At 32.8% G+C, this 14318-nt stretch overlaps 1 pseudogene; it reads left to right on the top strand.

The window, feature by feature from the left end:
- Positions 1–14318, top strand: part of LOC149996028 (protein wntless homolog) — a 71918-nt pseudogene extending 57600 nt beyond the window's left edge.

Raw genomic sequence — 14318 nt, 5'->3', positions numbered from 1 at the left:
TGTCTCTCTCATCTTTAAATAAAAAATTTAAAAAAGCATTGCCTTACATAACTTCAGTACAGATACTGGCATCAAAAATATAACATTGATAGCTTTTTGTTTAATCACCTATGTGTATTACAATTATATCACTTTATCCAATGATGTGCTTTATAGCATTTTTAAAATTCAGTACAGAATTCTGTCTAGGATTGGGTATTATAATTAATTGTTATGTCACTTTAGTCTGCTTTAATCTGAAATATTTACAAGACTTTTTTGTCTTTTATGCCATTGTCATATATAAATAATACACAGTTTCTCTAACTTTTTAGAATATAGCTAATTGTTATTAAAATATGCATTTCCTTTGACATAGATTAATTTCTCATCATTCAATTTTATGTGAAAAATATTTTACATATATATAAAAGTATGTTAATAACTGTGTCAATTTCAACACTTTGGAAATAAAACATCAGAACCAATCTATGTACCCGTTAAGAATGAATTAGTTATATACATAATTATGTGTTTACACCATGAAATTCTACATATTTATTCAGAAGCATAATATTCTGTTATGGAAAGATGTGCTTGATTTATCAATACTTGGAGAAAAATAAATTATATAAAAAGTGTGATTAGTACTCTAATCATATTCATTCATACTTTACCTATATGATATACCCTACCAATATGGTAAGGTGTTGCTGCTTTTTAAAATAATATAACTAAACCACATTTTGAAAAAATTATATTAATACTATTTTGTAGTAAATATTATTTTATATCAAACACACAAATTTAGAATTCAAGTGGAGAACCCTAAAATTCCTAAATGTATTTATAAAAGTGTGTGCTAACACTTAGTGGTTTATACTTCAGTCACCTTCAAAGTGCTTTCCATTTGATGTAATATACTATTGAGATTTTTTTCCACTGCTCAAAATAGTTTTTAAACTTGTCAATTTTGATAACTTTTAAGTGCTTCTGACATTTTTTTTTTTTTACCTCTTTCACATCAGCAAAAAAATTTCCCTTTGTGGGCTTTTTTTTTATTTGGGGAAACAAAAAAAGTCACTCAGGGCAAGATCAGGTGAATAAGAAGGGTGGGATACAGGTGTCATGCTGCTTTTGGTCAAACAGTGCTGAACACTCAGGATGGTGTGGGCAGGTGCACTCATAAATCGACCATCATGAAATGGGCAAATGCTTTGAAAGAGTTTTCAAAAAAAATTCACTGAAGCCAAACACAACCTCTCACAACAACGCCAGCTGGTACATGATACAGATGGGTTTCTAGAAAACTCACCTCACAGGGAAAGCCTGTACAATAAAGGGTCTGTTCTCCAGAAGATAATTCCACTTTTTTGGGATGTCCCTCTCATATTATTCAAACTATATTTCAATACTTAAATAATTAAAATCTCTTTTATTAATAAAATTTTATAGATTTAATTATTTAGCAGTTTTTCAACATTATATATCTATAAGAATTTTAGTGACATATAAAAGTATTATTATTCAATGTAGGATTTTTAATTAAAATTTTATTCAATGTAGGATATTTTAATAACTTTTTTTTTTTTACAAATTCAGAAAGGTGGTATCTATCCACTAGTGTTTTGGAGTATGTACAATTATTATTAGCTAATGTAATAGATAATTTTTGGCAATATATTTAGTATATATTCAAATACATGCCGAAGTTAAATGTATGTGTATCAAATAACTATCTAAATATTTTGCAGAATTTATTTTTTGAATCAACTTGTAGACATTCATCAGAGAAATTCCCATGTATAAATGCCCTCTATATATTCAACTGGCATGTCAGTCCCACCCCCCAAAAAATTATGCAATAGGTAGCAGAATATGGCTGCTAATTGGTCTATGTTTTACTTCTAGAAGTGAAAATTCTAACCTTTTACTTGACAGATGTTTGTGTAAAATGCCAAAGAACATTTTGAGAGCTTATCTGTGCTTCTTACAGTTGTGTTTATGCTTCCACACATTCAGGAGCAAATAAATGAAAAAGTAAACAAAAGCAAAAAACATGACCTAGTTAGCTAATTTCAGATAAACATATAAATCAAAAACAAGTTAATGTCAAATATTTAAAATAGAGCTTAATAAAATAAAATATCAAAATAACACATTTCTAAATATTTGGAATATTTGAGAAGTGGCATGTAAGATGGTCAAGAGATAGTAGTTATAAATAAACACAATTACTGCATTAAAAATTATAATTCTTAAATGCTCATTATATTCATTTTTGTCATAATTTAACTACAAATGGACTAATACTATAATAATAGTGACAGCTGTTTTTTAGTTAACAAATTCCATCTCATATATCATCTGGTTCCTACATATTTGGGAGAAAGCAACATTAAATGCTTTATTAGCATTTTTGAGATCTTCCAATAACATTTTTAACATCATTAATGATACATCCCATCCAGAACAGCCCATCCCTGCTCCACACCAAGACTGTAAAAAACTGCTAGGTACAATTAAGACTGCCAATGACCACATGTATTTTATTATCTACAATGATTATATTCATGTTTTTGTTGAAAATGCTTGCTAAATCTGTATAAACCAATTAGGTTTGTTGAGTTCACAGATATTTTAAATTCATTAGGATGAATAATAAATATATTCAATTGAACAGAAATGTAGACAAGTGTGAGTTTCAATGAATTAATCTACACTTTTACAAGAAAAACAGTATTTTATTAAATGACACTAATCTAATTAATTCATTAAAGAAATCTATCAGATATTGGACTTTATGTATTCAGCAATATTGAACAGCAATTTAGCATGCCTTATTTAAAGAATTAAGTCACATAAGTAGAAGTAGGAAGTATGAATAAATCTTTCCCTTTGAAATGTCACATATGGCATACCAAGTCAATGGATTCTTATCTCATTTACCTATATATCAATTCTTCTATTTAGCATTGACTGGTTTCTCAACAATGCTAAAGATAAAAAAAGAATGTTAGTTATGGACCTACACTAAGGATGCTGCTATTCTTCTTGGGGGATAAATTATTTACAATGAATGTAGCAATGGAAAAAAAAAGAAAGTAGTTATAAGCAATCAATTGTTTCTTGTGGAACTCTATAGAGTTGTGGAAAACTGAGGGATCTCTATTAAAAAAAAGACTTGTCTAGTGGGAAGTAACACAAAAGTAAACACAGAAATTAATATTGCTTATATGAGAAATAGTGAAATGATTGAAATTAAGGCAGGGAAAAATGGTGTTATTAGGTTATTTACATATTTTCTTTAACATAAATTATTATGTGTCCATAATAGAAACTTTTTAAAATTGAAGATATTGAAAAGTCATCAACCACTTATCACTGAGTCATAAATGCTTATAGAGTATTTTTATAAAAGCTTGATGCTTATCTCCCCATTTAAATTTTGTGTATACATGTATATACACAAGTTTTTAAAAAATTCTGATATTGTATCATCTGCTTTTATTAAATTCTGTTTAATGTAAATTTTTAAACATTGTTTTATTTTACTAATTTTTCTTACATTAACATTTGAATAGCATGCTAATGTATAGCTTAGTTGATTTACAATGTGTTTTTCCAATTTCTTTGTGGTAGGTATAATGGTCTCTGCAAGAAAGTCCATATCCTACTCCCTAGAATCTGCAAATATGTTGCAGTTCATTGAAAAAATCACTTCTCAGGTGTCAATAAGATTCGTCGTCGTCGGCAGCCGTCCGTCTCGAGAGACGATGGTGTAGCTTCTCAAGAGTCTATCTGCACCGCCGAGAATGGCTGTGCAGTCCAACTTGGGAGTGACACGGTATCTGTCTCCTCCCGTGTTGAATCGACATCTTGCGATGACGCTGGAGTCCTCTCCAGTGAAGCTGAAGCTACAGAGCCTGGGCAGGGTGATATGGAGGGTCTGCTGTTGCCCATGCAGCAGACCCCCCCTCTCTTCGCAGCTGAAGGATCCAAGGGAAAGACGGAGTCAATACAGCTTGGCTTCAGGTGCGTCGCAGGAGTTGCCGGTGTTGACTACAACGTCAAACCGCCTTAGGGACTCCGGCTCCGGATTTTCTGTCGGGGTTTACTCCCTTAGCCTTTCCCCTGAAGAGGTATGCCGCAAGGCAGCGGAGGATTTTGGAGTCAGAGTTTTCCTTCTCTGTCAATAAGATTACACAATTTAATTTAAGGAGATTGTCTGAGTTGTTAGACTGGACCCAGCCTAATAATGTGAACCCTTTTGAAAACAAGAGAATTTCTCTAGCTGGAGGCAAAAGAGATGCAAGCAGAAGCCATAGAGATTCAAAGTTTGAGAGGAAGCCAGCTTGGCTAGTTTGAAGATGAAGAGGACAACTTGACAAGGAATGTGAGCAACTTTAAGATGCTGAGAAAATCTCCTGATTGACAACCAGCAAGAAAGTGGGGACCTCATTTCTATAATCTCACAGACCTGTGGCCAAGAAACCTGGATCATGGACAAAAGAATTTTGGTCTGTCTGTTCACTATTATAATTCTAAAACCTAAGGTGTACATCTCATTTGCTGAATGAATGAAATAATGAATTATATTTCTACTTTTGTATGTTGTTTTTCAATATCACTTGTAGAATTGTTTTTTATTCTCTTGAGAGGTTATTCTAATTGTCTCTATTTGTAGGAGCTACAAGCTCTGTATTAAATACATAATGTTGTTTGGATGAGAAATTTAGAATAAGAATCTACTTGATAAAAGAAAGAAAATGCACCAAAATGAGTTACTAGAAATAAAAATAAATTCGATTCAGTAAAATCAGGAAATTATTACAGCATTTAGCTAATCTTATAGAAAGAAGAGTAAAACAGAGAGAAAAAGGCAGGCAGGCCTGTGGAAATCACCCATTTATTCTGATGCAAGAGTAGAAAAACAAAGAATGCAGAGCTCTGACTTTGAGTACATGGAGTCAAGGCTTTTTTAAAGACTGAAGCACCACTCTTGGTTCCAGGGAAGGGTGTAGAATGCTTTAGTTAAATAAATGAAGTCATGCCCTGGCCAGTTGACTCACATGATTGGAGCATCATCCAGTGTATTAAAAGGTTGGATATTCCATCTGCCGTCAGAGCATGTGCAGGAAGTAACCGATCGATGTTTTACTCTTACATAGATCTCTCTCTCTCAAATTAAAAAAAAAAAAAAAATCCTCCCCTGAGAATTAATAAAAAAATTAAAACCTGTTTAAAAAATAAAGAAATAAAAAAAGTCATGAAGGGAAAAATATATATTATTTATAAAAAACTTAAATTGAGCCCAAAAGCTAAAAACCATCTGAGATACTGTAAAACAGCAGCTTCTTGCATGGTTTAGCTACAATGATTTGTCTACACTTCAGGCAATTAAGTTCCCATGCTGTCTTGCTCCTTTTCCTATCAGCTTGCTTCCTGAAAACGTCACTTGTCCTAGAAATGATAGCAGCCCACTCTGCTGTTAACCAGTGGGTTTGGGGCTTGGACCAATATAGCAAACTGCTGCTTATATTTCTCTCTGCCCATAGGGTGCAACCCACCCAAAACAGCAATGGGGAGCATAATTGTGGATTAACACTTAACAATAATTTTTAAATTATCCTTGAAATTTAAAAATCAAGAAACTATTTCCGTGTTGATTTTTGCATTTGCTTGGTAGTCAATGAGCTATTTTCATTAACAAACCTGGGCCTTTTAAACCTCAAAACCTTTTTTTTCTATATCATTATAATTAGAGATTTTCCTTATTTTCCCCATTCTATTTTTCCAACTTTTATAATTTCTGTTTGTTATTTATTTTTGTGTTCTCCCTTCTTAATAAGTATCTTGTTCCTTGTTATATTATTTCCTGTTTATGACCTCCTCAAGTTTCTAAGATTCATGATCTCCAAAAATATATCTGAGCATATGAACTTAAATTTGGAAAGACTTTCTTCTGTTACTGCATTGATTCCACTTCATAAGCATATATGTGTTTGGATATCTCAGTGTGGTCCTGAAACTCTCATTTGCAGTATCTATTTTTCAGAGTGATACAATTGACCCTGTTCATCTTCACAGAAGGTGGGCATTAAAGATAAGGACAGTTTCCCTGAGACATTGTGGAGATTTTGATCAGATTCAAAATAAAGTAAAGGCTTTGTCATTTGGTGCAATTCCCAGAATTATTGCTAAAACAAAATATGCAAGCACCCTCTCCCTACAATTCCACTCCTGTAATTTCTTCTGGCTAGGGTACATGAGGCATGTCCAGAAAAAAGTCCAGCCATTGTTAATATAATGAGAATGGTATGTGTGACATCAAGGTAGCCTGTCAGCCAAGGAGAGTGGACTGGAATATGCATGTGTGAACAGTGATGACTTCACTGTACTAGTCACTGGTAGTGGTAGATGCCATTGAGTGAGCTTGTGTTCTGCGTGGCTGCCACATTCAAAATGACTGAGTGAGAAGAGCAATGAATCTGCATAAAATTTTGCATTAAGCTTGAACATTCCTGTGTGGAAACTATTTAGATGATTCAGAAGGCCACAGCTATGGGCAACTGGTGATTGGCATTTTCATCATGACAGCATGCCCACTCATGTATCACATCATGCATCATGTCTAGTGCAGAGATTTTTGGCAAAATATCAAATCACCCAGGTGACTAAGCTCCCCCCCACACCCTCCATAGCCTAGATTTAGCATCTTGCAACTTTTGGCTTTTCCCAAAACTAAAATCACCTTTGAAAGGGAAGAGATTCTAGACATTGATGAGATTCAGGAAAATATCACAAGGCAGCTGTTGGCGACTGGGAGAACTGTGTGAGGTTCCAAGTTGCCCACCTTGAAGGGGACTGAGGAGTTATTGTCTTTTGTTTAATGTATCTTGTATCTTGTATCTTGTATCTTCTTCAATAAATGTCTCAGTTTTTCATATTACATGTCTGAATACCTTCTGGACAGATGTATTTTCTGTTTCTTACTCTTATTCCTAGCGAAGTGGCTCAGGGGAGTTAAGACTTGAGAAATTTCCTAAAGTCTAATTCCATCTCAGCTGTATCTATAAAACACTTTTAGTTAATCAAATATGTCTATATTGCCCTTTGCATATTATGTAAACTTATTTTTCTAATGATACTGTTAATGATAATGTAACAGGGTTTGAGGCAAGGGAGGAATAAGTGATACCTACACATATCACCGATTCACTTTGAAACTAGGATAAGATTTTAGACTTAGGTTAATCATAAGCACGTTTTAAAAACATATGCATGCATTTAAAACCAAGTATGTTGGCTTCCTTTTCTTAAATGCTTCATTCTTAACCTAAACTATTTGTAGTGATTCACTATTCTGTCCAAAGATGCTCAAAGTTCTTCTAATCTAGAGTCCATGGAGCAGAAGGAATACCATGTGTAATTTTTTCTTAAGTGTTCCCTTAAAATGAAGTAATATTTTAAATGTATATTTTTATAAGCAAATGTATTGGAAATAAGTTTCAAAATATTCAGCAAATTATTGGAAGTGTCCATGACTCAAAAGTGTAATAACCACTTTTAGAATATTATCTAATTTATACTTATTGAAATGGTTGGGCCATAAAATAAACATTTAAATTCTTACCATTTGTATGCCCCTCTCCATCTACTCTTGCCTGTGCACATCAGCGGTGCCCTTTACCTCTAACTAGACAGAATTATATGTCCACCCTTCACCAGTCAGAACAGAAAGATCTCTATATCTCAATGGACTTATTGCTGCTAAACCTGAATAGTAAAGTGAAAAGGCTGTTCCCTTAGCAATCTTGTACCTCCCTGCTTGTTGTGAGATATAATAATTATAACCAATTAAGCTCCCCACTGCAAATCAAGCTTCTAGATCAAGGTATAGAAAGTTTTTTCTTTAAAAAAATGTATTCAATTGTTAAAATACATCTTCCCTAGTGCAGTGCATTACACCAATTCATCTCACTTTACTTAAAATTTAATATTATAAGAACAAAGTTGATTTTATATAATTTTCTAAAACAGAGTCCCTTCACTGTTTGTAAACAATAAGTATGCAAATCCAGTGTGTACAATTCCCAGAACTGTTCATGAAAATGTTTTTATAAATTGAATTTGTAGATTACCATCAAAGTTATTGGAAAGGGGTTCTGTAGTGAATATTCAGCAGACTCTTAAAAGGATCCTTGTCACAATAGTTTAATTACTTCAGTTATTTTTGATATACCTGCAAAATATTGTTAATTTATATTTGTATAAATGGACTAACAATGGAATAAATGTTAAATACTTTTTTATGCTTTTCTCTGACTCCCATTTCTCAAGCAAATCATTTAGAAGTGAAAAATAGATCATCACAACTCACTTAATTATGATAGTACATTTTAGAATTTAATTTGTGATTTTCTATAATGAGTTGGTCAATATTTCGATAAGTACTCAAGCTTCTAAATTATTTTTGTTTAATATTACATTTATGGCTATCACATATCAAACATACGACAATAACTATTTTTGGTGAGAAATAAAGATATCTCATTCACTTACTACTAGAGATGCATTTCTTCAAAGTTCTTCAATGTTTAATTAAAATGTTATAAATCATTATATTTCTATTTTAGACTTAGTGATTTATAAATGACTGTCGCCCTTTTTTCTGTATATTCTGCTCTCATCTTTTCAGAAAACTGTGGACACTCTCTAAGAATCTGAGGTTAGAAATTAGGTTTTTGTAGATCCACAGATCATTCTGGCCATGGTAATTTTAAAAATTATTCATTCCAGTGATTTCTTTTATTTAAGATTTTATATGATTTAAAAATACCTCACTTGAGTAAGAACAGAAATAATTGTATTATATGTGTGCCTGTTTAGGTATGCATAAAAGGGAAAAACTTAAAAAAGTTGCAATTTCTAGGGTGGCAGACAATAGTTGTTTAACAGTCCTTGGTTTTCAATAGAAACTGCTCCTAATTTTTAAAAGATAAGAGGAAATGGTATGCCTCACTCACTGAAAGAAGGATTCACTTAAGTAGAACATAATTATCTAAGTAAGACATTGTCCCCGTCACTGATGCTTGGGGGGGGGGGGTTAATGATCATGATGATAATTGAAATGCAGTGGATTCATAGAGCACATATTTGCTTTATGAATAGCTCAGTGTACTTCTCTATATTCTTTTCATTGATATCTCTGTGGTAACAGGATGTTTAAATGCCTCACGATAATGGAAAGAAATGTGACCTGTTATAGTCGTAAGTAATTATAAGCTTTAGGGTTTTGCCTCACCTGAAAGACAAGACCTCCAGTGCCATAGCTTTTGGAAATATAATTTCAGGTCAACATAGCAAAACTGACTCTGAGGAAAGAGTGCCACCTACTGAATCAAATATCCCGAGTTTTCTCCAAGGGCTGGTCTCTCAGCTATAGAATTGTCCTAACATGCTTACTGTAAGAAATAATGGGTTTGCTGCACCATGCATGAAATAGTTATTATTTTTGTTTCTAGCTTGAGCCACATCTGTGCTCCAGCAGTCACATCTACGAATTAACTATTTCATGCACAAACTTTTCATTTGTTTTAAAATGTAGTATACAAAATTAAACAAATAATTTTCGTAGGAAAGACATTTCCAAAACAGATGTCCGAATGTCTCTGTTTATTATCAACGTGACCACAAGGGGGGGCTAGTATGTAACTTCTTATGGGGCAAGAGAGTTGTTTCAAAGTTAGTTTAAACCTTTTCTTTCTGGCTAAGCCAGAAGAAGGTATAAATACATCATTTGGAAGTTGTGAAGCTCAAAATAAGTTTTCTCATAATTGCACTTTGCACAATAATCCAATTCCTCTTTAATATATTTATCATTAGATATAACATAACATTCATTTTTTGCTCTGACAATTTCTGGCATATAGTTCTCTCAAGTACTCTACACACAAGTATAAACACACACAATTTATTTAAGTCACATCAAATAAGCTTCAATAGTAAAACTTAAGTATACAGTTCTTAACGTTTAAATGTATCTCAATGCTTTAAAATATCTTGACATATGTGTCAGTGTCCTCAAGTTGACCATTGAATATTCATTGTATGAATATTTCCTTCTGACATGTGTACTTAGAAATATATGTAAAATACATACATACCAGTTAGAAATTCAGTTCAATATTGTGTGAATATCAGATTAAAAGAACTTGCTTCTCTTTGTTGGGTTAATCCTATAATTTTATTTTTGACTCTTCATTGAGAACACACACCTTATGGATGAGAGGAGGGCACATATATATGTATATATTATCGTATTGTAACATAACATATACATAAATATAGAAGAAAATTAAAATGTATTATTCCTTGACAAATATTTTTCTAAGAGCAAGATTTGGTAATTTTAATAAAAATTAGAAATAATATGCAACTAAAATAGTTGCATATTAACACTAAAATAGGTTTATTTTGTAGACATTTTGCACTTTTTTAATTTTGTTGTTACATAGGAGAGATTGAGTCCTCAAAAGCTTTAAAATTATGAATATTTCCCTGAAGCTTAAAATAATAGTTTATTTGTATTGCTTTAGTAGAATTCATATTTATTATAAAGGGGAAAGATATGTTTTAGTAATTGTCTTATTAATAGAGTGAATTTATCATTTGTTAGAAGAAAAAAAATTGTTTAATGTCAGCAAACAGTGACCAGTAGCTGTGTGTTAGAGGTTGAGCCACAAATATCTCCAAAAGACGGTGGAACCTGGAGAACTAGCTCTGAATGAAATACTATCATTCACCTGAGGATTTAAATATTATATGAATACTTATTATATCTAAAACAGTTTAGATATTAAATTTATCTTTAAAAATTCTATGTAAACACAAAAATATGAAACCTGGAAGTGAAAAATGATAAAAAATGGTAGAGAAGAAAATAGTAAAGAGTATTCCATTCATATAAACAGTGGTTGCATTAACAATAGCATCAAAAATCTCTTCAGAACTGTATTTTATTGAACTCAAGAAAATGGCAAGCAGGACAAGTTTTAGGAGAATATTATAACCACTGCCATTGTAGTTCTGCACATAAACCCTCTCGACTATGTCTATGACTAGTAAATATGAAGTTTAAATAATCTGACAGGGACTAAATTAAATAACTTCAATAACACAAAATTTCATTTAAAAAGCATCTTTAAGATTATTCCTTAATAACATTAATTCAATTACTGATTTAATGTAGCAGTATTAATCAATTTTTATCAGTCTATAAAGATAAATGTTAATACTGCTGTTTGAAACTATTCCAATACATCAATTTATTTTAGAACTTACAGAGTATAATCTTATTAATCAAAAATGTTGTTTATATGTTTTTCCAAGTAAAGTTTCTCAGTGACTATGCATACATATATATATTTATTAAATCACACAAGGTCTTTTTTTACTCAATACATGTGTAAATGAAAAAGAAATAAAATAATTTTGGTTTAAGGTTAAAACTATCACTTATAATTATAAGTCATGATTATAAACCAGTTTCTTATTAAGAAATATGAGATTGTAGGTATTGTTAGTTATGAATAACACTACATTCCTCTACATTTCTTAACTAGATCTCACATGTTCATAGCCTACCTACTACAGGACAAAAATCATAGAAATTTTGAACTATTTGATCATATTTATATAATTTCTGTTGTGAAAAAATGAGCTCAATATTTTAAGCATAACTTAAAAAGTACCTCAATAACTATATTGCAAACAGAAAAAATATATCAGGTGAAAAAAGAACTTACAAAATGATTAAAAATTATGAATGATTATAGTTTAAAAAATTATGTGTGGGTAAAAGGAAGACAAACTATTAGAAGTACTAGTTGATTACTTTTTCTTTAAAAATAAAATAAGGATGAGACATAATGGTAAAAATTAATTATTTTGGGTACATGTCAGTCTTTAGCAATATAAGTCAATTCTACAAGTTATATAAAATATAAATAAGTTATTTGATATAGTTCTATTTTGCTCCCTTTGGCAGAAGCCTGTGGTATGCACCATAAGCATGGTAGTTCTCTTTCTATACACTAGAGGGAAGTGTGACATAATTACTTTGGAGGGGTGTAGGTAAATGGATGTCTGGGAGGATATATTTTTTATCACTGGTCCTAGACATCTTGTTTTTCCCCTTATTTGCAGAAGAGCACATCTAATTCGGGCTAATTAATAAACCATACTACCTTTTCCTTGGACTTTTTTTATTCTCTTGTTTTTGTCTTAACATAAACCTCAAGTAAGCATAATTTGTGACTTTCCTTGAATTAGTATGCAAAGCAAAAAAAGCCATAGATTTGTCATATAAAAAAAGAAATGTTCAATAAATGAATGTGTAATCATTAATCTTTGTTTAAGTTAGCTGCAGTTTCTAATGCCTCACAGCCTTACCTTTCAGAGTATAACTGTTGGGAAAAAGATACCAACCCCAAAGAGATGTAAAGATCAGGTTTCACAAGGCAGCATGGTTAAGCACTCACTAAGCACAAAACAATCCAGATTTAGACAAAGCTCTAAATTCCCTTGTTTAGCAAAGGTATATACATGCTAAAATACTTATTAGAGAAAATGTGAAGCCATTTTAAGATTTGAAGATCTGGTTGTTAAGAGTTCTTCAAATGTTTCAACTGTTAAAGGTATTCTCTTTAGGGAGTGGTGAATTTTGCATCCAGATATGACTGCAAATTCAGACTATAGATTATATCATTGAATTCCCAGAAAATAAATAACTTTTAAAAACCTGAATGTTTAAGCAATTATCCCAACAATAATTATCAGAACTTTCTTGTAATTGGTCTGGATTTGATTTTCTTTGAATCCTGAATGATTCATGTTACAGATTTTTATGTTAGTCATTCACAATTTATAAATGGCAGCTTAACTTTAGTATTTATGAATTGCGATCAATAGTCTAGCAATCAAAACACTCACCTTTTCTATTTCAATTCCTCAATTTGTTTTTCATTCTTAACTCTTTCTAAGAATGTCTGAATCACGAGCAAAACAGTTCTGGCTTGTGCAAGTTTGTTATAATAGTTTGCAAAAAAAGAATCTCTGAAGCTGGAGAAGTCAATCAATCAAGCCTCTCTCTCTCTCCACACACACACACACACACACACACACACACACACACACATCCTCACTCCTAAAATTTCCCCCTCCCTCCTCCAACCTGGTGTGTGTGTGTGTGTGTGTGTGTGTGTGTGTGTGTGGGTGTGTGTGGTAGTGGTGGTGATGGTATTTACAAAACATGAATCTTACTGATCTGCCTTCATGTTCATAGTTCAGCTTCTATGCATAAAAACTTTGGCAAATGTGGTTATCAACACTTACTTGGTCTTAAGGAGATAAAATTCAAATTGCCCTGTGGAACTTGAATAACAAGCTTGAGGCGAACAAAATACCAAACCTACTGCGTGTTGGTGGATGCGTGGTGTCCGCTTTACCTTGTTCTGGGCTGAGAAGTGAGTGACTGAAAAGAGTAGAACCCTAAATACTAATAGCCAGATTTGAGTTTTAACAAGCTACAAAGCTTAAATTGACAGGGAGCATTTCTTCTTAAAGGACAGGAACTTCTTTTCCTCTGGGGAGACACGGCCTCTCTTTCACTGAGCTTCCACTTTTCTTTTGAAACACGTTCATAATCAAGTGACTTTCCTTGCATGGGTGCCTGGAGACTGCTGATTTTTTTTTTCTCCGAAGATAAAGAAAGTTTCATATTGATTGCTGTTGCTCGCGGTGTGTTTGCACCAGCGCTGGCAGAAGCGGGCGCACGAGTCTCCTCGCATTCACACACTCACTGAAATACACATCACCCTCTCCCAAACACCCACACTCATGCACACACACACACACACACACACACACACACACACACACACATCCTTCTGCACATCATTCAGACTGGTCCACGCGCAGCAGAGATCCGCGCTTACCTTGGTATGTATAGATGTGTATATGGTGCCGGTGTGTGTGTGTGTGTGTGTGTGTGTGTGTGTACAAAAACCCACCAGGAAGATAGCAGCTACCTTATTCTGCAAGCAAGCTGCGACTCCGGTTCCTGTGTTCATCAGACAAAAAATAAATAAATAAAATAAAAATTAAAACGCTGTCAAACTTTTTTCCCTTTAAGTCTTTCTTTTCCAGAGGATGACGGAGAAGGACCTTCCCCCAGTAGTCTAATACTTGGAAGACCCAAAGGCGAGGCCCCGGGCACCGCAACCACAGCGGAGCGCAAGGACTCCGCTAGTCCCGCCTGTCTCCCATCTAACTGA

The sequence above is a fragment of the Furipterus horrens genome, unplaced genomic scaffold (genome assembly GCF_987537825.1).
Source record: "Furipterus horrens unplaced genomic scaffold, mFurHor1.1.pri manual_scaffold_12, whole genome shotgun sequence".
NCBI classification, from domain to species: Eukaryota; Metazoa; Chordata; class Mammalia; order Chiroptera; family Furipteridae; genus Furipterus; species Furipterus horrens.
Note: the sequence above shows the minus strand (reverse complement) of the source record. Positions and strands in the feature narration are given on the sequence as shown.